Genomic DNA, 25,380 nt, shown 5'->3' on the forward strand with positions numbered 1-25,380 from the left:
TAATAGGTAGAGTCGTAGACATTGAGAGAGACAGAAAGAGCTTCCTTCCATTGGTTCACTTCCCAAATGGCCACTATGGCCGGCACTGTGCTGATCCGAAGCCAGGATCCAGGCGCTTCTTCCTTGTCTCCCATGCAGGTGCAGGAGCCCAAGCACTAGGGTCACAGCAGAGAGCTGGACTGGAAGAGGAGCAACCAGGACTAGAATCTGACATCCATATGGGATGCCAGTGTCGCAGGTGGAAGATAAACCAAGTGAGCCACTGTGCCGACCCCAATTAGCTTCTTTGACAGATGTCTGAGTACTTGAGTTTGTTGAATTTATGTTTTTGTTTGTGATATGTTTGGTATTTTTATGAGTGTGTGTGTGTGTGTTCTTTTCATTGAATATTCACTTTTTAATTCTTAAGAATTGTTTCTTATTAGTGCCTAACATGATTTTTCATGAAGTTGTGTGTCAGTATAGCTTCTCAAAAACCATCAGTAACTCAATTTAGAACAAAGTAAACATGAGTTAAAATGTTTCAAAATTTTTATAACCAATTCACGTAGGATAAAGTTCAACACTACTATGTTACTATGTTTTTTAAAGCACAAATATGTTTTATTATCAACTAATACCTATGTCAAAAAATATGGATGAGAAAAATACAAGCAGCCAAAACTGTGTGTTCTTCTGTGTTGGCATTTTATGGCATGCTTTCTTCTAACCATTGCACTGAAAAATACAAGGTTTTTTTCTTGGTAACTTATTTGTAGCAATTCTGAGCATATAACAGATAGAGGGTAAGAATGTTCATATATCTAAGGAATCTTGGGGCCTAATGGCATAAGTTTTGGTGTTCCATTTGTAAACTGGCAACACATGATTCCAAATATGTTTTTTAGTTTTCCCATGTGAAGCTGACTTATTTTCTTTGGCATTCCAATTTCCGTAAATTAGCAATCAGTTGATCTAATAAACTCTGTGGTGTGATACTTATGAGAGAAGGCTAATGAGAAGGGCTTAGAAGCCTCATCTTTCTCCAAGTTGTACATTTTGAAGGTCTTCTATTGGTAGCATTTTCAATGCTTGGATGCCTGCAGGGTATCTCTGAACACATTATCAGTATTTATTGAACTCCTACAGGGTGTAAAATCCTGTGTTAGGATCCTATGGTTCTTAGGAATAATATACTAAATCCCTGGTTTTGTCCAGATGGCAATTTATTGCTAAGAAAGTTGTATGTGCATGTCAGTGAAAAGAAAAGTGTTGGAAGGATCAGGGTTTCATCCAAAGACCTGCAGAGTCCAACTGAAACATGCCTTCATTTGAAACAAGCTTCAAGATATTTCGGGATGAAACTGTGAGGTGATTACTGAGGTTTTTCAGAGCCCTGTTTCACACACATGGGAAGCAGAAGCAGTAGCAGCATTATGACAATAGATAATACTAACTGAGTGCTTTCTGTGTTCCAAGCATGCTCTTTAGTTTTTTGTGTATTTTAACTCCATTATTCCTTATAACAAACCTGAGAGGTAAAAACTGTCTCCCCATTTTACATTTAATGAAGTTTAGGCACTGAGAATTAAATAGGCTGCACAAGGTCACACAGCTAGCAAGTAAAAAAAAAAAAAAAACCCACAATTTTATGCTAAGCATTCTGAATCCAATATCTGGATTTTTAACCTTTATTTTACACAGCTTTATGAGACTTTTGTGAGAATTAAATAAAGTAACATATACAAGCTTTTTAGCAATGTGCAAATCCATAACTACTCTGATTCCTTGATTGAGAATTTGCAAACGAGAAGGGTTAACTTGAAAATTAAACTTGACTTGTGACTTAACAAAGCAAAAGGCAATGAAATGTTGTTCTATTTTTTAGAGAGTGAAAGAACATATATCTGAACTTTACTGTAGGTGTTTTTTTTTGTTTTTTTAATTTTTTTTATTTTTTATTTTTTATTTTTTGACAGGCAGAGTGGATAGTGAGAGAGAGAGACAGAGAGAAAGGTCTTCCTTTGCCATTGGTTCACCCTCCAATGGCCTCCCTGGCCAGCGCACCATGCTGATCCGAAGCCAGGAGCCAGGTGCTTCTCCTGTTCTCCCATGGGGTACAGGGCCCAAGCACTTGGACCATCCTCCACTGCACTCCAGGGCCATAGCAGAGAGCTGGCCTGGAAGAGGGGCAGCCGACAGAATCCGGCGCCCTGACCTGGACTAGAACCCGGTGTGCTGGCGCCACAAGGAGGAGGATTAGCCAGCCTGTTGAGCCACGGCACCGGCCAGACTGTAGGTGTTTAACTTGCAAAGTTCTTCTTGCCTCTTAGAATGTTTTCATTCTTTTCCAAAACATGTTCATGCTATGCTTCAAATTATTCTGATATAAGCGAGGAGATAGCTAGCAAGGAAAGAACTGAGGTCACCAGCCTTCTACAACAACACCTATTCCACCCAAACCACCATTTTTGTGTTGCTAAAAAGCACTATTTGCAGAATTCTGCCACCCACAGATAACACCAACTGAAAATATCCAACATGGCTATTGACCATGTCCCCGCATTGACCTACAGCTAACTATAATAACATTACAATAAAATTTCCTTGGCTGGAACTCCTACTCCCATAATGAACCTGATGCCATGATACTTTCAAGACTTCCATAAAAAAAGGCAAGAAAAAGGGTGGTACCCAAACTCTACCCCAAAACCATGTTCTATGAATATTCATTCTTCTAGATCATATAAAAGGATGATCATGAACCTTGTTGGCCATAGGACACTCTTGAGTGTGCCCACATTTCCTCTTGAGTGTGCACTGAACTTTGTTAATAAAACTTATTCACCCAGTAATTTTTATCTATTTTATCATCCTCAAATTCTTTTTTATCATCCATCAGACAACATCTTTGGCAAGCCAGACAGGAGTGAAAGTCCACCCAGAAATCTGCTGGTAAATCTTTCTTCCAATCCTTGCCTCCCTTGTGCTTGAGAGTCTTGGTTTTTATCTGTCTTTACTTCCTTATTCACTCTGTTCCAACCCACTACAGTCTATCTCCTCTTTAACCAATCAATCATGTTTGCTCACTCCAATAACTGTTGGAGGTAGGAAAGGCAAAAGCCAACACCAGGCAGAGCAGGCACCATCAGGTCCTTTGTGAAGAAAGCACATAAGAGTAGTTGGAATTTGCTCTCTGGCCATGCAGTGCCCAGAATGTCCACAAGTTTCTATCACCATCTGGCCATGGACATTCTACATTGCCTGTCCTTTCACTTACACCTTCTGAAGATCAGCCTGTTTGCTTCTTTAAAATAAGTGCTTCACCGCACATTTGCACCATGCTTACCAGTGTACCATTTGGCCCCCATGTGGTAAGTCTCTACAAATCTATGGTAAATAAATTCTGTTGTCCTCTGACACTTGAAAACACTTTCTATCTCTGTGGGAAACCTTTTGGCACATGGCCACCTTCATATCACTTTCTCCACCACCTAATATACCCCAATGTGTCCCCACTTACTTTAGGCTTATATTTTCCTTATCATTTGTTACAGTGCTCTCATTCTCCATATCCATGGTAATGCCCAGAATAAGTGATCTGGATGTGGTCTTGAGATATAGCCCCAAACTTCCATAAACCAGATGCTAGGTATTTCATGAGCTGTATAATAACAGAAACAAGGCTGATAAGGGAAAAGGAATTTGAACTTGGGAAATAACCATCCAGACAGCAGGCTCATATGATAGCATTCACTGTAACCATCATCCTGCAACCTCAGAGCCAGCACAAGGTGCGTTCTACCATGGAGAAAAAATTGAAGAGAAGATGCTTCAATCCATATCTTTAGCAAAAGGAAGTTCCCTACATGAAAAGCCCTTCAGCCTCTACCTTCAATGTGAACAAGAGAGGCAATGGAAATGGGATTCCCCCAGGTTGCAAAGGAGAGCAAAGACTCCCAGGTCACTCAAATTTTTATCTGAGGATTGAAAAGAGTTTAGGAAACTAATCAACCTTTACAATCGATATGACTATCACATTCCTGGAGACCTGGATGACCCTGGTTAGAACAGGAAAGAGTATCAATTTTCTTGAATTCACTTTGTGCTGCAGCATAGTAAACTCCTACTTTTGACACCAGAATCACATATGACATGCCAGTTCAAGTTCTAGCTACTACAGTTCTGACCCATCTTCTTACTATTATGCTTGTGAACACAGAAGAAATCAATGTAAGTACCTGGGCCCCTGCCACCCTTGTGGGAGATTTGGGTGGACTTCCTGATTCTTGGCTTCAACCTGGCCCAGGTCTGGCTGTTGCTCTTTCAAATAAATAAATCTCTTTAAAAATAAAATATAAGTTTTTTTAACTGATGTGGAAGTAAGTGGCTCCTTACTGTTTTGAGTTATCATGTAGGGTTCATTTTATCAAAGGGTTGCACTATCAGATGAGCTGATAGCGAGACTCATTCCTGGCAATTTACTTTGCCTTTGCTTTGTCAGATAGGAGATGACTTCAACTGCCACCAGTTTCTGTTAATGCAAGAATATCCAACTCTTCTCCTCAGCATTCATCTACTATCTTCCCTGGGCACTTCTCTCATGTTTATTGATCCCAAATCTAAAGTTTTTATAATGATACTAATGAGTGCCAAGACAAAACCTAACTTAGAAGATCTACCTTTTTTTTAGATTTATAATTTTTATTGACAAGGTTTGTAAGAATATTTAAAATCAAAGGCCAATTCTTAGGTCTCCGTTAGTTACTTATTCCATTCATTAAATGTAATTTCCCTAAAGTCTTAAGAAACAAGTCAAGCCTATGAAAACACCTGTTCACATTCAACATCAGTTTTACATATTTCTGTTCTATGATGCATTTTTAAACACTCAGTTGGTATATCAAATAATTTTTATAGCAGCATGTTTTAGTTTAAGATTCAGAGATTATTTAACTAACTTTATTAAGACAAAAGATAAAATCAGTCTCATTCAAGAGTGGTCCATATGCTGATCACCTAGAATCCTGATTGGCCAAAATTTCAAGCCCAACAGCCCTAATTACACAAATACGATGAATTTCTTTAAAGGTAAAAATAAGCATATTATCACTTCTGAGAAATACTTTGTCAGAGATAGCCGCTACTGCCTAACATTTCTGGCACCATTATCTGGTTTCTTTATCAACCAAAAATACTATACTGCATGAATGAAGGTAAAATAAAGACCTTTTATGACAAACAGAAACTGAAAGAATTTGTCACCTCCTGTCCAGCCCTGCAAAAGATGCGTAAGATGTGATGCACATAGAAACAGAAAAACATGGTAATCACTGTGAAAAAAGGTAAAGCAAGGCAATCTCACAATAAAATAACAAAGGAAATCCAAAGTAAAAAATAGTAGTATTTATGGAAAAATTGCATGGCAAGGTTGTTACTTATCAATAGTCACCTTGAATGTAAATGGCCTTAACTCTCCAGTTAAAAGACACAAACTGGCTAAATGGATTAAAAAACAAAACCCATCTATTTGCTGCCTACAAGAAACACATCTCACTAACAAAGATGCAGGCAGACTAAAAGTGAAAGGATGGTAAAAGATATCCTGCATTAACAGAAACAAAAAAAGAGCTGGTATAGACATCCTAATATCAGAAGAAACAGAGTTTAACATAAAAACTCTTAAAAGAGACAAAGAATGATTGATTAAGTGAACAATTCAACAGGAAGATGTAACTATTATAAATATATATGCACCTAATTACAGGGCACCTGGTTATTTAAAAGAAATATTAAGGAATGTAAAGAGAGACATAGATTCAAATGCAATAGTAATTGGCAATTGCAATACCTCACTCTCTGCAATGGACAGACCAGTCAGACAGAAAATCAGCAAGGAAACAGCAGAGTTATTCAACACTATAGACCACATGGACCTAACAAATACCTACAGAACTTTTCATCCTACAGTTACATAATAAACACTCTTCTTATCAGTGCTTGGAACCTTCTGTAGGACTGATTGCATGCTAGGCCATAAAGTAAGTCTCAGAAAATTAAAAAAAAATAAAAGTCATACCATGCATCTTCTTGGATCATAATGAAATGAACCTGGAAGTCAAAACTAAGGAAACTCTAGAACATATGCAAACACATGGAGACTGAACAACATTCCCCTGAATGAATAGTGGGTAGTAAAATAGATCAAAGGAGAAATCAAAAAACTTCTGGAAACAAATGAAGACCACAGCATAACATATCAATACTTATGGGATATAGCAAAAGCAGTGTTAAGAGGAAAGTTTATAACAATTGGTGCCTACGTCAAGAAATTAGAAAGGCACAAAATAAATGAACTATCAATGCACCTCAAAGATCTAGAAAAACAACAGCAAACCAAACCCAAAACTAGTAGGAGAAAAGAAATAATTAGAATTAGAGAATAAATCAACAAAATTGAAACCAAAAAAACAATACAAAAATCAGCAAAACGAAGAGCTGGTTTTTTGAAAAAATAAACAAAATTGACACACCATGGGCCCAACTAACCAAAAAAATGAGAGAAGACCCAAATCAATAAAATTAGAAATGAAAGAGGAAATGCAACAACAGACACCACAGAAATAAAAAAGAATAATCAGAAATTACTACAAAGAGCTTTATGCCAACTAACTGGGAGACCTAAAAAAAAAAAAAAGGATAGATTCCTGGACACATACAACCTACATAAATTGAGCCAGGAAGAAATAGTAAACCTAATCAGATCCATTACCAATATGGAAATTGAAACGGTAGTAAAGACTTTGCCAATAACAACAACAACAACAAAAAGCCCAGGACCAGACGGCAGAAATGCTGAATTCAACCAGACATTTAAAGAACTAACTCCACCTCTTCTCAAGTTATTCAAAACAATTGAAAGGGAGGAATCCTCCCAAATTATTTCTATCAAACCAGCATCACCTTAATTCCTAAATATGGGAAAGATGAAACAGAGAAAGAGAATTACAGACCAATGTCCCTGATGTACATAGACGCAAACATCCTCAACAAAATTCTAGTCAATCTAATTCAGCAACACATCAGAAAGATCATTCACCCAGACCAAGTGGGATTTATCCCTTGAAAGCAAGGATAATTCAACATTCACAAATCAATCAATGTGATACATCACATTAACAAACTGAAGAACAAAAACATACACTTATCTCAACAGATGCAGAGAAAGAATTTGATAAAATATACCACCCTTTCATGATGAAAATTCTAAGCAAATTGAGAACAGAAAGTACCTTACTCAACACATTCAAGGCAATCTATGACAAACCCATGGACAGGGTCCTATTGAATGGGGAGAAGTTGGAAGTATTCCCACTGAGATCTGGAACAAAAATGTCCACTATCCCATTGCTATTCAATAAAGTCCTGGAAGTTTTAGCCAGAGCCATTAGGGAAGAAAAAGAAATGAAATGGATTCAAGTCCAGAAAGAGGAAGTCAAATTATTCCTATTTGCAGATGACATGATTCTATATAGAGGGTACCAAAAGACTCCACCAAGAGACTATTGGAACTCATAGAAGAATTTAGTAAAGTATCAGGATATAAAATCAATACACAAAAATCAACAACCTTTGTATACACAGACAATACCATGGCTGAGGAAGAACTTCAGAGATCAATCCCACTCACAATATCTTGGAATAAATTTAACCAAGAATATCAGAGATAGCTAAGATGAGAATTACAAAACATTAAAGAAAGAACTAGAAGATATAAAAAAAAAGGAAAGCTCCTCCATGTTCATGGATTGGAGGAATCAGTATCATCAAAATGTCCATTCTTCCAAAAGCAATTTACAGATTCAATGCAATACCAATCAAAATACCAGACATTCTTTTCAGATATAGAAAAAGTGATGCTGAAATTCATGTGGAAACACAGGAGGCCTTGAATAGCTAAAGAAATCTTATACAACAAAAACTAAGCTAGAGGCATTATAATACCTATTTTATAATATGGGTATGGTGGGAAGAATCACTATATTCCTAAAGTTGTACTTATGAAATTTATAATCATTAAATAAAAGGTTTCTTTGGGGAAAAAATTTAAAAATGTAGTAGTAAAAAGGGCTGGTGCTGTGGTATAAGTTAAGCTTCTGCCTGCAGCACTGGCATCCCATATAGTAGCTGGTCTGAGTCCCAGCTGGTCCACTTCCAATCCAGCTCCCTGCAATATCCTAGGAAAGCAGTGGAAGACATCCCAAGTACTTGAGACTTGCACCCACATGGGAGACCCAGAAACAGCTCCTGGTTCCTGTCTTCAGATCAGCCCAGCTCCTGCTGTTCCTGCTATTTGGGGAATGAACCAGTGGATGGAAGATCTCTCTCTATGTCTGTCCTTCTCATGTAACTCTGCCTCTAAAATAAATAAATAAATCTTTTATAAAAATTAGTAGGAGTGCTCACTTTAGCAGGATGTATATGAAAATTGAAACAATACAGAGAAGATAAGTGTGGTCCCTGCACAAGTATGACACATACATTCATGAAGCATTCCATATTTTTACCTATACCACCATGTTTATTGCAGTGCTGTTCACAACAGCCAAAATTTGGAATCAAGGTTTCCATCATTAGATGGCCAGATAAAGAAAATATACACAGTGGAATATAATTCAGCTATAAAAAAAGAATGAAGTTCTACCATTTGCAGAAAAATGCACACAACTGGAATACATCGTGGTGTATGCAATAAGCCAGATCCACAAAGACAAATACTACTGATTACCCTTATATGTGGAAGTTAAAATTTAAAAAAAGAAAAAAAAGGGACTGGCATTGTGGCACAGAGGGTTAATGCCCTGGCCTGAAGTGCCAGCATCCCATATGGGTGCCGGTTCCAGTTCCAGCTGCTTCACTTCCAATCTAGCTCTCTGCTATGGCCTGGGAAAGCAGTAGAAGATGGCCCAAGTCCTTGGGCCCCTGCACCCACATGGGAGACCCGGAGGAAGTTCCTGCCTCCTGGCTTCAGATTGGTGCAGTTCCGGCCATTGCAGCCAATTGGGGAGTGAACCATCAGATGGAAGACCTCTCTCTCTCTCTCTCTGCCTCTCCTCTCTCTGTGTAACTCTGACTGCCATGTGAAAAATGAGTAAATCTTTAAAAAAAGAAAAAAGAAAAAAGAATTGTCTGTGTTTATCAGTATTGCTGCAAATATAGTTTTGTAAAACTTTGTTTTATAACTTTGTTAAATCAATGGTTAAGAATGTTATACTACTATAGTATTAATGATCTGTGATTAAAATTTACTGTATAAAATTGAAATGGTCATTTTTCTCTTCAATTGTTATTTTTAACCACTGTCTACATCCCCAATAAACTAAGGTCTTTTTGGTTTTTCCTTGTTAAACTTATTTGGTTAAATACTAAGCCATCTTACTATAATATAATTTTAAAATATGTTATCTGAAAAATAAAAAAGAGTGAGAAAGAAAGAGATATGGAAAGGGAGGAGGAAGGGAATATCATTATATCATTATGTTCTTAGAATTTTATCTACAAATCACAGTGACTCTGTTAAAAACTAATGAAAAATTTAAATAAAGTTTTAAAAATAAATTAATTTAAAAAAATAGGAGGAGATGGACCTTCCTCTCTCAACTTCCCATAAAGATTAAAAGAGCAAAATCTCTGAGCAAGGAAAGGGTGGTTTAGGCAAGGAGGCGGTCAGCAAGGAGAGACCTGAAGTCCCCAGGCTCTCCCTGGAACACTTCTCTTATGCCCACCCCTTTTGTGCTGCTGAAAACTGCTGTTTCCTGGAAACAGGACCAGCCTAAAGTATCCAACATGGCTTCTCACCAAGTCCCCCCAGTGACATAAGCCTAATTTTAATAGCATTACATAAAATTCCCATAGCTTACACTCCTACTCCTATTACGCACCTGAGGACATGGCATTTCTGAGCCTTCCAAAAAAGGCAAGAAATTTGGCAGCACTCAAACCCTGCTCCTATTCCCAAACTCACTGGACACAGCAGCCTGTCCATACTCCTCCTCAATGAGCACTTTGGGTTTGCTAACAGTAAATCTCATTCAGTTGCTAAACTTTACCCATGTATCCTTGATTTCATTCCTGTGTCAGAGACAAAAATAGTAAACAGCCATCTGACAATTCTACTGAGAATTTTGAAGGTGAAATCAGTGGTAAGGCCATTCCAAAAAAATTCATAGCTGAACTATGCAGACTTTAATATAGATTTTAGGACTGTAAGTTTTCTACAGAATATACAAAAGCAGACAGAAGTGTACTCTTTCTTTTTTTAAGATTTGTTTATTTATTTGAAAGGCAGAATTACAGAGAGGCAGAGGCAGTGAGAGAGAGAGAGAGAGAGAGAGAGAGAGAGGTCTTCAATCCACTGGTTCACTCCCCAGATGGCCACAACAGCCAGAGCTAGACCGATCTGAAGCCAGGAGCCAGGAGCTTCTTCCAGGTCTCCCACATGGGTGCAGGGACCCAAGGATTTCCACCTTCCACTGCTTTCCCGGGCCATAGCAAGGAGGTGGATCAGAAGTGGAACAGCCGGAACTCAAACCGACATCCATATGGGATGCTGACACTGGGGAATTTATCCGTTACGCCACAGCATTGGCTCCAGTATGCTTTTTCTAAACTCATATTATTCATCAGAAATGTCTATTCATCCAAATGAATGTTTTTCATTAAGTCAATCAAGATAAAGAGCTACAGTATAGCAGACAATACAAAGTCTTACAAATGCAAAGACATTTTACATTTAAATTTTACATAACTATGAATACATCTGTAGTCTTGGTACTTGTTATAATCTTCCTCCTGCTTTGGACAAATTACCTCAGGTTGGCTTGGGAACCAAATCCTATCATCTTACTCTGGGCTTATGATCTTTAGGAGAACCTGGTGCCATCACCTGGATTCTTTCATATGACATCCCTCTGGCCATACAATTTATACAGAGGTTGGCCCAGGAATTATTCAACTAATATAATTGAATCACAGGTGTTTGCTGAGAATTCTGGGACAAAGACATTGATTCCTTCACACTAGATGGCATCTATTGCATCATGTGAAGATGAAGTCCCTAGAGCTTCCATAAACAATTTCCACCGGGGCTGGGGCCGTGGTACAATAGGTTAATCCCAAATAGGCACCGGTTCTAGTCCCGGCCACCCCTCTTCCAATCCAGCTCTCTCTTGTGGCCTGGGAAAGCAGTAGAAGATGGCCCAAGTCCTTGGGCCCCTTTACCCTCATGGGAGACCACAAAGAAGCAACTGACTCCTGGCTTCGGATGGGCACAGCTCTGGCCATTGTGGCCATCTGGGGAGTGAACCAACGGAAGGAAGACCTTTTTCTCTGTCTCTCCCTCTCACTGTCTGTAACTCTACCTCTCTAATAAATAAATAAAATCTTTAAAAAAAATTTCCACTGTAAGGAAAGCTAACTTAGAATGGTGAAACCAATTATAGAGAAACCAGTGTATCCATAGGGGAAAAATTACAATAAAAACTAGACTTTGATGGTCCCACTATCTTGCTAGACTAAGCCACTTCTAAAACCTTCATACTTTTCAGTTATGTGTCAACCAATAAATTATCTTTATTATTTCAGCTAGTTGGATTTGGATTTTATCTTAATAGAAATAAGTTTTTATTACTATAAATTCTTAAAATTAATATGATTTAAAATTATTTTCTTTCATAACTGGGAGAATTGTAACCCTGAGATACACTAGCAAAATGAGATGCCCTCAATCTCCACGGTACCTGGGATTCATGTTGAGCTCCCTGAAACTAAGAGCACTGAGGTACTTAGGTCGCCACAAACTAGCAGTTATTTAGCTCATCTGCTGGTGGGTTTGATTTTTTTTTTTTTTTGGTGTAATTTTCCAGGTGAAATGTTAGGATGGACAAATGTTTGAGCATCTCTATAGCATGTTGTAATGGTTCAACCAGATACAGTGCTTTTGATAACTGGAGGCTTAACAGTAAGAGATTCTTGAAATGAAAATTTTAAGATATCTTGAAGACACTACTGTATATATGCTATTGCTCAAATGTTTTACAAAATGAATATATTAGGAAAAATAGCAAACATGGAAGTGAGAATAAGCATTAATTCTCCAATTTTTCTATCTTCTGACACCTCTCTCCTCCTCACCTGCTCTACCCCATGCATACTGAACCTTTTGCTCTTCCTCAAACATATCAGGCATGTTCCCATCTTAGGACTTTTGCATTGACTCTTCTTGCTAGCCATTATAAATTGATGTAATTACGCTCTTAATTTTTTGTTCCTCTGGAAAGTCACAAAAATCTCTTCTTTACCTTCCTAAATAAAGTGTTTACTCAAAATATCTCTTTTCTATGAAGTTTTCCCTTCCACTCCAACTTAAAATTAGAAATATTTCTAGCAATATGTATTCCTCCCCTGCCTCAAAATCTCTATAGCATTTGTCACCATTTATCATACCATGTGCTTTATTTCTTTGTTTTCCATCTGTCTCTACCCTCTGGAGTCTTATCTTTTTGAGGGTGTTTTTTGGTTTTGTTCACAGCTATATCCCAAGCATCTCCAAGAGTCCTTGACATTCATTTAATACTAAAGAGAGGACTCTGACCTTGCCCTCAATGGAATCATCTGCATTCCTAGATTTCACACTTAAGAAATTCTTTAAGAAAAACAAAGCTAAGAGGAAACATGAAAATAACTCAGAGGAAGAGGAACTAGAAATGAAAGAAGCATGCCTTCAAGTTTGAAAAGAAATAATGTGCATTATATGGAGTGGGTAAGTAATCAAGAGTTTAAACACTAGAATATAACATATGGTGAGAAAGTTTCTGAAAGGTGTAATTCCTGTGCGAATAGAGAGTAGTATAATGGGGAAAAAGTCTAAAATTTTGCATCTGCCTCCAGCCTTTCCAATGGTGAGTCAAGAGTCCTGAAGTGAAAAGGATTGCAGATCAGCTACCCCTGGAGATGAGTCAGACAAGCGACATTTGAATTAGCCTTACTCCTGAAATAAAATCACACGACAGAATTCAAAGGGAGATTTTCAGTTCTGTCTTCAAAAGGGAATCAAGAACCATTAACTAGGAAATAAGACTATAGGAACTTTTTCAGCATCTGTAACCTTCACAACTTTCCCATCTTTGCTATTTTTATCTGTTTTCTATTTTCCCAGCAGAATTAACAGTAAAGCCCTTAAACCAAAAGAGTTCTTTGTGATTCTGTCAAAGGTCAGTAAATAAAAGGTCCACCTGGTAGCACTTCATAAGTTTCTGCCTTCCTTCTGGTGGATAACAAAACCTCAGCAGATAGAATGGGCAGCAGTGGCTATCAGAAAGGAAGTCTTGCCAGTCTGTAGAAAGGAGAAAATGAGGAGTTCACCATGAATCAGGCCCTGTGACTGTCCTTTGCAAATGCATTGGAGATCCCCAACATTTAGAATTCCATGTCTTCTGGCCGGCGCCATGGCTCAACAGGCTAATCCTCCGCCTTGCGGCGCCGGCACACCGGGTTCTAGTCCCGGTCGGGGCACCGATCCTGTCCCGGTTGCCCCTCTTCCAGGCCAGCTCTCTGCTGTGGCCAGGGAGTGCAGTGGAGGATGGCCCAAGTGATTGGGCTCTGCACCCCATGGGAGACCAGGAGAAGCACCTGGCTCCTGCCATCGGAACAGCGCGGTGCGCCGGCCGCAGCGCACTACCACGGCGGCCATTGGAGGGTGAACCAACGGCAAAGGAAGACCTTTCTCTCTGTCTCTCTCTCTCTGTCTCACTGTCCACTCTGCCTGTCAAAAAAGAAAAAAAAAAAAAAAAAGAATTCCATGTCTTCTAAAAAGCAGTGAACATCAATCAGCATATATGAGCAGCTTCAAAAACTGTGTCAATATATTTACTATTTAACTTATATTGGGATCTTAATCAAATGATGGATGTTTGAGATTCTTTTTGGAGTGTGATGTTGCAAAACATAGCTCTGAAAGGCTCAAGATATAACTTGGTGAGAATCAGAGGCCAAATCACAGAGTGGCTAGACAATTAACCAGTTCAGTCTAGTATGATACATGTGACCTTTAAGGTGGTGTGCAATAATTGTCTTTAAAAGAATGCCCCCATGAAAATCTAGGTAATAAGTCCCTTGCTAGAGGAAATGTTTCTAAATAAAGCAAAATATCAAATATGCTTGATAATGAGCTCAAATTGTGCATTTTGCCTCTGAAAATGTCCCAAAAATTACAGCACACTAAAATGACTTCTGTCACTACCTCCTGCCAAATTTACCAAATACATTACTGAGAGTTCATCTTGGATATACATGGCAATCTATGGAGTAGAGAGCAGGTTTGCTGCTGAACATTCTACAGTTGTACTCAAAAAATGCATAGCCCCCACAACAAAGAAGTATGCAAGTTCAAAATGTCAACACAGTGCTACAGTTGAAAATCACTGCTCACAGAACATTAGGCTGTGAACTTGGCAAAAATGTGTTGAAACAGAAGCAGAAAACTGTATGAATAGTACATACTAATTTTAATTGCTGTCATAATTTTTAGTATTCAGAGAAACTTTCCTATAGGAATATACCAGAAAAAGAATGCAGTTTCTTATGACCTAACATTTAAGAACTCTGCAGTATTTCAGTATATGATAGGCCCCAAAACAATTCCATTATTACACTTTCATTTCTCCCTCATTAACAGACAAATGGTTCTGAGTCACCAGATGCCACTCAATTGTGTTCTATCTCCTGACATTCCCATCTGGATAACACATTGTAGATGATCAACAACCTGCAGGTCAAAACTTAGCTGTTGTGTAAGCTTATCAGCAAACAATTCTGTCTACTGACTTCTTAGAAAACAGGGCTATCGAGAAGTAAAGTGAATAAACAAGCTCTCACTCAGACCTGTGGTTTCATTTTGGCATTAATCTCCCATAAAGTGATGAAATGTCCCGTATGTTCAACCAGACACATTCCTTGAATGATGAGACAGGTCCCCAACAATAGTGAAGTGTTCTATCAATCCCTGAGTGATGTAACAATATACACGTGCAAACATTCCATTCCTGGGAGAGGATTTCTGGTAAAACAATTTGGCCCACTCTCCCAATTCAAACAACTGCAGATACATTCCACTGTGTCATTTTCAATAAAGACAGGTGGTCTGCTGGTTCTTCATACCGGAACTCTGCTCTGTGCTGGGAATGATCCTTACACTTCACTTTAAACACACATGTGTATAAAGTATTTATGGTGACATAAATCAGAGGCTCTTCAACTGGCTACACACCAAGCAGTTATATTCTCTGCACACTTCACAGAATTATAAGCTAGTGCTTCTTTTTGTAGAGCACCCAATACAAAAATCTGAGTTTGCTACTGGCATGAATGGCGTGAACTTTCTCCCTAGCAGCTGAGTTAAATGGCAGCATTTGAGCACAAACAAGATGTATTGTGCTTCCATTCAAAGTCTGAATGGCTCAGTGTACACTTTCCATGTTTGCAATTTCATGTGACATCAGTTGTTCAACCATCTCCATGTCTTTTTAGTTTTATTTTTAGATTTATTTATTCATTTATTTGAAAGGCAGAATGAGAGAGAAAAGGAGAGAGAACGAGCTTTCATCCACTTGTTTACTCTCAAAATGGTCTCAACAGCCAGGTGTGGGCTAGGCTGAAGTCAGGAGCCATGAACTGAATATTCTGGTCTCTCTCAAGGGTGGTAGGGGTCTAAGCACTTGGGTCATCTTCTACCCCCTTCCCAGGCACATTAGCAGGAAGCTGGATCAGAGAGTGTGCCTGGGACTCATGGTGGTGCTGCAATATGGAAAACAGGCATGCCAAGCAGCTCTTGCAGTTATAAACCTATGCTTTTGTAGAACACTTCCAGAAATTCACACAAGGGGAATCAGTGTATACAGGAGTTGTATATGAAGTATTCAAAATGATGATTCTAAAGCTGTGGCTTACTCTTTTCTTGTTATTAATAAAGCTATTGGCATCCAATTTTTCTTCTATGTGCTCTCTACCAATGAGTGTAGATTAAACATTTCCTGGTGCATGCAATTTAGCAAGGATTATAATCTTGAATTCTTGGCCTGATGATAAAGAGTTGCTAAAGCAAATGTATCCAGTCTGCCTTAGAAGGGCTTTGGTTCCAGGACCACCTCCTGAAGTTATTTGCAATCCTACAGCTACCTTATAGAAGATGACAGGCATCAAAATGATCTGGATTTCAAATAAAATGAATATCTGTTTCAACTTTAAAATTGAAAGCCAGTCCTTTCAGATTCTTCCCACAACCATGTGCTCATCAATGTGCCCACATGGACTAGGGCTCTCTGTTCTATATCCTAGCCCTTAGGAAACATCTGGAATTATGGAGATGTCAGTCTTCATATACTGCTTACTATGAATTTGCAATATAAATGATGATGAAATCCTACTGGAAATGCATAATTTATATAAATAGCTTATTGATATGTCTCAATTAGAGGAGAGACATATAATATGAATTTCCCTAAATCACAGCTATGTGTCATACTGTATTAAATTTCAGTGCCTCAACCCTTCAAGAGAGAGGAGATTCTTCGAATCTCTGAGCACTTTTCAACAACTAAAATTCAATTTGGACTGGTTTAAAATTTCAGTCGTGCTTTCACCTTACGAATCTCTTCCTCTCCCAACAAAGGCTGAGCTTCTGGGCTTGAAGAACAAGAGGAAATAGAAAATTATTCTTTGTACTTTCCATGCCTCCCTTTCACCTCCATGTTTTATGTTGAGTCAAGGAAGAGAGGTAAGGAGAAAGGTGAAAGGGAAAGAAACCTTGTTTGTAACAGAGAAAACTGCTGCTATTTCTTTGGCCAGCACTGATTAGCAGGTAAAACACCAAGGACTACTTGTATGACTCTGAAATGTGACTTGATTGTTAATTCCAAAGTGAAAGAAATTAAGTATATGCTCAAATAATTATAGTATTGTGTATGAATGCATGGGAAACTTTATTACCAAAAAAAGAGCTTCCCAGAAGTAGAGAAGAAAAAACTGACTTTGGAAGCAACATAACACCTGCAGTGGGCATTTGACACAGTGGTTCAATAAGCATTTGGCAGGCCCACATCCACTATCAGAGTGCCCAGGGTTAAGTCCTGGCATGGCTTCAGATTCAGGCTTCTTGCTAAAATGCACCCTAAAGAAGCAGCAGGTGATGGCTTGAGTACTTGGGTTCCTGTCATTCATGAGGGAGACCTGGATTGAGTTCCATGTTCCTGGCTTCAGCCTGGCCCAGCCTGGGCAGTTGTGGGCATTTGGAAGTGACCACATAATGGAAGATCTTTCTGCTATTCTGTCTGTCTCTGTGTTTCTATTTTTAAATAAATGAAAATAATTTTTAATTATTAAAAAAAAAAACAGAAAATAACACAACACAGAATAAAAACTCTACCTGTGGTGGCGATATGGTAAGTCTCTAATTTTTGTAGTCTTAGCATAAATAATAGACATAACAGAACAAGCAAAGTCTATGAAAGAAAATGATTTTTCTAAGCATTCCCTTTCATAGAAATTTTTAGTATATTTTGTATCTACATATTAAATAAAATGACATATTTGCAATTATGTAATAACAGGCACTATGCTAAATATTTTCCTGGAACGATTTTAGATTCTTAATTTAAATCTATAAATTTCCCCTGTCTCTGACTACAGTTCTCTTATTCTGAGCATTTTTGTTATTACTAGGAGCATCTGGAAAATCTTTAGCATTTGAATGCAAATTATTTTCCTTTTTGATCTCCATCCCACCTTCAGGCCTTACCCCCAACATTGCTGTTCCCACTCAGGTACAATGAATAAAATATCTCTGCTTTCAAGCAGGAAATGTATTGAAATGGTAAGTGGTAATAAACACACCAGTGATTTTATTGAAATTTTTAAATAAAATGATGGACTATCTAAGTACTTGTTATGCAGCAAGGCAATAGCTCCACAAAGGCATAGGCGTTTGTTTTAAGGTAAATATCCCCAGTCTCTGCATCACAAGTCCTCCCCATCATCTAGACTTCTCTGTGGGGAATAGATTTGTAAGTGAAATTTGTTAGAGGAGTCTCTGGACTTATTTTGATGCCTGCAGCCACCCATGGTTTTGCAACTGGGTTTGTTCTCATTTAAAATAATTTCAGATCTGAACTAGAAAAATTGTGTTGTCCAGACTCAGTGTGATTTACCCAGTACCTCAAGTCAGTATTAGAAGCATTATAAAAAAGACAAATTTGGTCTTGTGCCTCTTCATGTACAGCACATAACACAGTCCTGTAGTGAGCTCATTGCACTTAGACTGCCATGTGTGAACCTTATGTTATTCTGCCCTTTCCCAATATTTAAAAACTGATACCTATCTCTGCAAGAGGATAAGTGTTTTCCTAAGTTGAAAACATTCAGCTCTGTCTTGGTCTACATTAACTCTATTGAATTCTTCAAATACATACCAGGTTAATGAAGACTAAACCATGGTGGGCTAAATTTTTTGATAGATATCGAAGTCTTCTTTGATCCTGATAACCCACAAATGTTAAGCATGAGTGAGTTTTCACGGTCAGCATGAAGAGATTTTGATATTTAATTTAAGCTCTAGCCCAATATGGTTTATTTTACTTATGAGGATGGTATGCTTAGAACTAAGAAGCAGGAAAAATTGGAAACAGCACAAGGATACAAAACATGACATCTCATGCCCATTTTCCCATTTGGCTAAGAATCCGCATTATTTACTCGTGACTTCAAGGGCTCTCTTTCTGTGTGTGAGTTCATTTGAAGTAAAACAAACAAAAGCTGAGAGAATGCTTCTTTCCCTTATTTGGCCCGCCCCTGGCTGCTTTCTTTTATAAATCATTGTCTCCCTTTCCCATCATGACAAAGCTTCTGACCTCAACCAGGGAACAGGTGGCAACAGAAGGCCCAAGAAGGATGAGATGAGGTAGGGTAAAGATGAGCAAAGTAATAATCCACCCTCGTTTTCAACACTTAAGTAATACTAAGTAACAAGCTTCAGTGAATACATACCGTCCTTCAATTTTACCTGAGTCAAAATAAATCCTGTGTCCAATTTGTAGAATTCACTAGAGGTCAGGATTCCAGAGGAAACAGAGAAGTGTCTACACATATGGTGTATAAAATACATGTAACATACTTTGTGATTCCACTTAGACCTCCTAGTAAATTGGAAAAGCAGTTATCCTTGGGAGGGTGATTGCTGGGGAGATGCATGAGGGGGCTTCTGGAGTCCAGATCATCTGTTCTTATTGCTACTAACATGGGTGGATACAGTCTGTGAAATCTGTTTGATTTGCACACTCATCAGTGGGTACACATAGATAAGTAATCCATGAATTCTCTACCTCTGTGCTATGGACATTTTGGAGACCGCACAACTCTTTGTTGGGCCTCTGTCCTGTGCACTGTAGGGTGTTTAGAAGTGCTCCTGTGTCCAGCAATGTGGCACAGGGGTTAGAGCCATCATCTGAAATTCCTGGATCCTGTATGGGCACCAGTTCATGTCCTCGTTGCTCCATTTCTGATCCAGCACTCTTCTTGGGGAAAACAGCAGCAGATGGCCTGTCTCTCTCTCTAACTCTGACTTTCAAATAAACAAATATTTTTAAAAAATGGAGACGTACCCCTAACCTCTATATACTAGATGGCTGTGTATTTCCCCTCCCCAACTGTCACAATCAAAAACGTGTCCAGAACAGTAAGATGACTCCTGAGAATCTATTGAATAACACATCATTGTAAAAGACTATAAAGTCTGCAGCCTAGTGAAATAATTATTAAAGATAAGATTATTGCATCATAGCAATGAGCAATATTATCAGTCTTGGAGAAAATTATGTGGGATGGCATTAATTGAAATTCATGCTGTCTTCAAAACCATTAAAGTTTATTATATTTTTGATATGCCATGTTTTCCACTGCTTAACGTTCATGTGTCGCTTCTATAAATCAAATTCAGCCAATTCAGAAATGCTTTTGACAACTGATTGATTGATTAATCTCAGTTTTGAGCAGAATAATTGGCAAGAAAAGAGAATTCATTATAGGACTACATTATTTATAGAAACAAGAGGGCTCAAAATTACCTGCAAGACAAATATGAGTGTATTCTCAGTTCTAATAACAGCACCTGACTTTACGAATGGCTGTTGAGGCAGACATGTAAGTAATTGAAAAGAATGAAGGTTGCCAAGTCTCAAAGCATGAAGAACTACCAAAGCAATTTCAGATTTTCTGCAACTGATAAACTTAGTAGTAATTGGCTTATTACAGAGAAAAGTCAAACCAGAAATTCTGTGGATAAAGAGACAAACTAAAAGGTGTTTAAAACATGAACATTCACATTGCAGGCAAACACTCTCAAAAGCCTGCAGCTCCCGACTCACAAATACCAGGCAGTCTTGATAACTTTTTATTAGGACAAACTGCTTTCTGTTTAAAGGGCATCCAGCATGTTTTTGCTGGGCTTTTGTTTTGGTTTTAGTTTTTCGCTATGTGTGTGTTTTTTCAAGACAACGTATGGCTTAAAAGGAAAAATAATGCCATCTGAATTCAATGTTTCACCAAAACTGTTTATCAGGACTTCATTCTGTGTACTCGGAGCATAAATGCTTTCTTTTTTCCTGAAGCCAGATTTGGATCACTCACTTCAGCTGGGCCTGGGGGAAGAAGCACAGCATGTATGAGGAGCTGATTAATTACCAGAAATCAAATGCCTTGCAGTCCAAGCTCTGTGCTTGAAAGCGTGCACCAGTACTAGAGGAACAGTGAGGTCCCATTTATGCATGGACAGTCAGGGACTCCTCAGGGATTAAGTTCCACTGTGGCACGAAACAAAGGACTTCAGAATGATTGTTTACCCTTGACAGTGTGACCTGTGCCAGACCTTATATTTTTTTTAAGCAAGAGCTTTCAGCATGTAACTTTTACAGCCAAAGAACCCCCAGTAAGTCACCCCCAACATTTTTTCATCTTCTAGAGAAATCAGTACAATATTATCATTGTTTTTCATCCTTTTCACACTCCTTGAAACTTAGGTAGTAATTCATAATTAAAGGTTAGGATATGTCTTATTTCAAGCCTTGCGTGCATAAATAGAATCCTTTGAGGTTGTCTCTCAGGAAGAGCTTCTCATTTAAAATGGAATGTATGTCTACCACGGAGACATAAACAAAGGCAGAATAATATGAAATGTTGGGAACGATATACTGCCAACCTCTGAAACTGTGAAAGCCATTAATAATCATAGATGGGCAAGATCAGCTTGTTGACAAACTTTCCATGTCTTCAAAAGCCGTAGAAACATGCAACTTACTCCCTCAGTTCACAGTGTAGGTTGCCTTCCTTCCCATGCCTAATAACCATAAAACCCCTATTAACATGGCAGATCGATTTATATCAGTAGAATAAGGTCAAAGGGTCCAGTACTGAATTCTTACACAGGCTAGTTTGCCTACTTTTAGGTGCTGATTTTAATATTTTGCTTGTGTGGATCATTTGTTTCCTCCGTAAGTGCTTATGCAATTCACCTTCGGAATGCAAGAAGCACAGGAGATAGGCTCCTGAGCTGAGAGGCTGCAATGCAACTTCACAGAAAAGGTCATTGTCAGAAATGTGTGTAGCGCCTGCTTGGTTCTTTCACATCACTGAGGCACCTGAGCCCTTCTCTAAAATAGGTTTGTTTTGTTTTGTTTTGTTTTTCAGGAATATCAATTAAAAAGAACACCAGGTCAAACTCTTACCACTCATTTGTCTGTCTCAGAAAACAAATGATTTATGAATTAAAACCTAAAATTGCCATTGACTATTGACTTCCTTCTTAGTGACATCACAAAGTCTGCAGCAGGGAGTGAAATAAGCCAGTCCCAGAGGGACAATATCTTGTGTTCTCCCTGATCGGTGACAACTAACTGAGCACGTTAAAGGAAACCCATAGAAGTGAAACTGACACTATAGAAGCAATGACTTGATCAGCCTTTGTCCTGATAGTCAGGAACAGCTTACTATTTTATTCCTTTTAGTATTTTCTTTTTCTACTTAATACCACTGGTTGAACTCTTTAATTAACACAGAGTTATTCTTAGGTGTTTAAATCCAACTGAAAATTGATCCCTGTTAAAAATAAGAGTGGGAATAAGAAAGGGAGGAGATGTACAGCTCAGCATACGCTCCCTTGCACTTACCCCTAGGGGTAAAGCTAGAAACTTGCCATGGGACTCCAAACCCCATTAAGTTGGCAAGAACCAATGCCATCTTACTAGTTAAAGTGATCAGTTTAAGTTCATAATTGATCATAAAGATAGGATTAAGTGTCAAGGGATCACATAAACAAGACCAGTGTCTGCTAATACTAACTGATAGAATTAAAAAGGAGAGAATGATCCAACATGGGAAGCAAAATACACAGCAGACTCATAGAACGACATGTGTGCACTTGCTCCCCATGTAGGATTTCTGTCCTTAATGTGTTGTACTATGAGAATTAACAGTAAAACTAGTCTTCAAACAATACTCTATACTTTATGTGTCTGTGTGGGTGCAAACTGTTAAAATCTTTACTTACTATAAAGTGGATCTTCTGTATATAAAGATAATTAAAAATGAATCTTAATGAAGAGTGGGATGGCTTATGGGTGGGAGGGTGGTTATGGGGGGAATAACCTCTATAATCCAAAAGTTGTACGTTCAAAAGTTATGTTTATTAAATAAAAGTTTTCTATTAAAAAAATAAAATCTGCAGCAGTAAATCAGTGAGGAAGTGCGATGAGAGGTCCCCAAATGTTGGAAAAAAGTGAACCAGTCAAATCTGTACTTGTAATTGTTTAAAGATTAACAGCGGCATGAGCAAGGTCTGTTTAAAAGCTACTTTTAGGGCCGGCGCCGCGGCTCACTAGGCTAATCCTCTGCCTTGCGGCTCCAGCACACCGGGTTCTAGTCCCAGTCAGGGCACTGGATTCTGTCCCGGTTGCCCCTCTTCCAGGCCAGCTCTCTGCTGTGGCCCAGGAGTGCAGTGGAGGATGGCCCAAGTGCTTGGGCCCTGCACCCGCATGGGAGACCAGGAGAAGCACCTGGCTCCTGCCATCAGATCAGTGCGGTGCGCCAGCAGCGGGGGCCATTGGAGGGTGAACCAATGGCAAAGGAAGACCTTTCTCTCTGTCTCTCTCTCTCTCTCACTATCCACTCTGCTTGTCCAAAAAAAAAAGCTACTTTTAAGGGAAAATCAACGCCAAATGGGAGAACATCTGAGATGGAAATCTTCAAAATGTGTGTAGAATTCGTATCCATTTTTGTTGGCCAGTCAGCATTCCCTGCTTTGAAATCCATTGTTCTCTGGCACAGCAGGGCACTGGGTAAAGGAGGCCCATCTGTGTAGAAGTGAAGAAGTGAATCACCTTTGTTTGATTAACCAGGAAAACCATCTTTTAGTGAATAAGCAGAAAAACATCATGAATACAGAAATTCAGATAAATAATATAATGAACAAGCAAAACATAAGTGACTGAAATAAGACATGTACTTTCCCAGCACTTTGGATTATTTCAGTGGAATACCTCACTCTTTTGGTTTCATCGTCTTTCTAAAACACTTTAGCAGTAGCAGCAGCAGCAGCAGCAGTATCGCCTGTGTAAGCACTCTGTGGATTTATCGCAGATGTATACTTCTACTATATTCCTCTTAACTGTATTTTAACATATTTTCACTATAGCTAATTCATTTGCAGTACTGTATAAAGTAGCATTATACAAATAAAATTTGGATATTTTACTTTATTATATAATAGGAAGAGAAGAACCCAGGTGCCCTCTTGGTTACTGATACTTTTTCAGGTAACTATAAAATTATCCTTCTGTCCTGGTTTTAAACATGAAGGCAGAAAACATATACAGATAAACTTCAAAAATTTCATGAAAAAATGAATGTAAAAGATAAGCCTATTTTGGTGCATAAAGATAGAGGCTTACTAATTTAACAATAAGGATAGCATATGCTACCTTGAGATTCATTTAGGCCCTGTTGCTGGGATTGTATAAACAGAGACCTTAGGCATATTTTGTACATCATGATATAGATTTTCCATTAACATTTTGAAGTACACTTGTACAAGTATGTGCATTAGAGAAAAATGCAGCACATAAAAACCAATTTGACAAGAGAAAAAAATTATAAAATATAACAATGTAGATCACAATGACCTGAAAGTTCATCTAACGAACTCAAAAAAAACAAGCCATTTAAAAAGTTAAATAAAATTGGTTTTCATTAGTCATGCACCTGTGTGTTTTTCCTTCTGTCAGATCATTTTTAAATATAAATATTCTAATTATTTCAGATTTGCTTTATTCCTTTCCCATCCTATCCTATCTTTCATTTTATATTGGTTTTAATGAGCCTTCCCTGTTGCTGGAAGAAGATACTGAAGGAAAAAGCAAACCATTCTGTCCTCGTGGAGTGCGTGACAACACTCGTGATGCCCAATTTGCTATTCCCATTCATTGAATCAACCCACTAACAAGTAATAATTATCCTTCCTATTTTCCTTTTCCCCATATTATCTTCATCTTATTTTCTGATCTTTCAATTACCCATAATGTCTCATAAATAGTAAATGCTTATGAAGTTCTGTGTATTTATCTATGGTCCTGCAATTTGTTGGCATGTTGGTGATTTGTTGAATATTTTGTTAGTAGGTGGAAGTGACTTTAAAAAATTATCTTTGATGATACTTCATTGGACAAATGGTAGTAATTTATGGATTGCATCTAACCATAGGCTTCTTCTATAAGGAATTTTAAAGATGTATAGAGCTTAATTTCAATTTTACAAAAATTACATTTGAGTTGGAAGTGCATTGCATGATTTTCCCCCTTTTGGCAGAAAATTTACCCTCCTAATTATGTTTACCTTAGGCTAATATTAAAATTGGTTTGCATTTCTCGACATGAAAACTGCCTCAGGGAGAGGGCACAGAAAGAGAGACCTGACCCAGAAACATGCAGACTAGGGAGAAGTCTGCCCAGGGGTGCAGATTTAACCTACATAGTACGGAAAGTGGATAAGCCACAAACATACAACCAAGAGGCACTTGTCTCAAAAATACAAGAGTGAACTAGAAACCTTATTAGAACTTGTTATTCTTGCTAATTTTTCTTATTTTTTAAATTCTTTATCATTGTTCAGATAAAATTCCAAAAAAAAATTCCTTACTCTGTTCTTTCATATTTTATAATTTTCTCTATGCCTTATTAAGAGATAAGATTCTAATTCTGGACCCTGCAACAGAGAACCATTCAGTTGGCTTTACTTGGGAAAGAAATT

General features: G+C 38.1%; 1 non-coding gene across 1 annotated transcript; it reads left to right on the top strand.

The window, feature by feature from the left end:
* Nucleotides 1-8,437: 8,437 nt before the first annotated feature.
* LOC133761268 (U6 spliceosomal RNA) lies at nucleotides 8,438-8,544 on the top strand. Its single transcript, XR_009866070.1, has one exon. It is a non-coding gene; the product is annotated as a U6 spliceosomal RNA (small nuclear RNA).
* The last annotated feature ends 16,836 nt before the right edge of the window (nucleotides 8,545-25,380 follow it).

This window comes from Lepus europaeus, chromosome 5 (genome assembly GCF_033115175.1).
Source record: "Lepus europaeus isolate LE1 chromosome 5, mLepTim1.pri, whole genome shotgun sequence".
In the NCBI taxonomy this organism is placed as follows: Eukaryota; Metazoa; Chordata; class Mammalia; order Lagomorpha; family Leporidae; genus Lepus; species Lepus europaeus.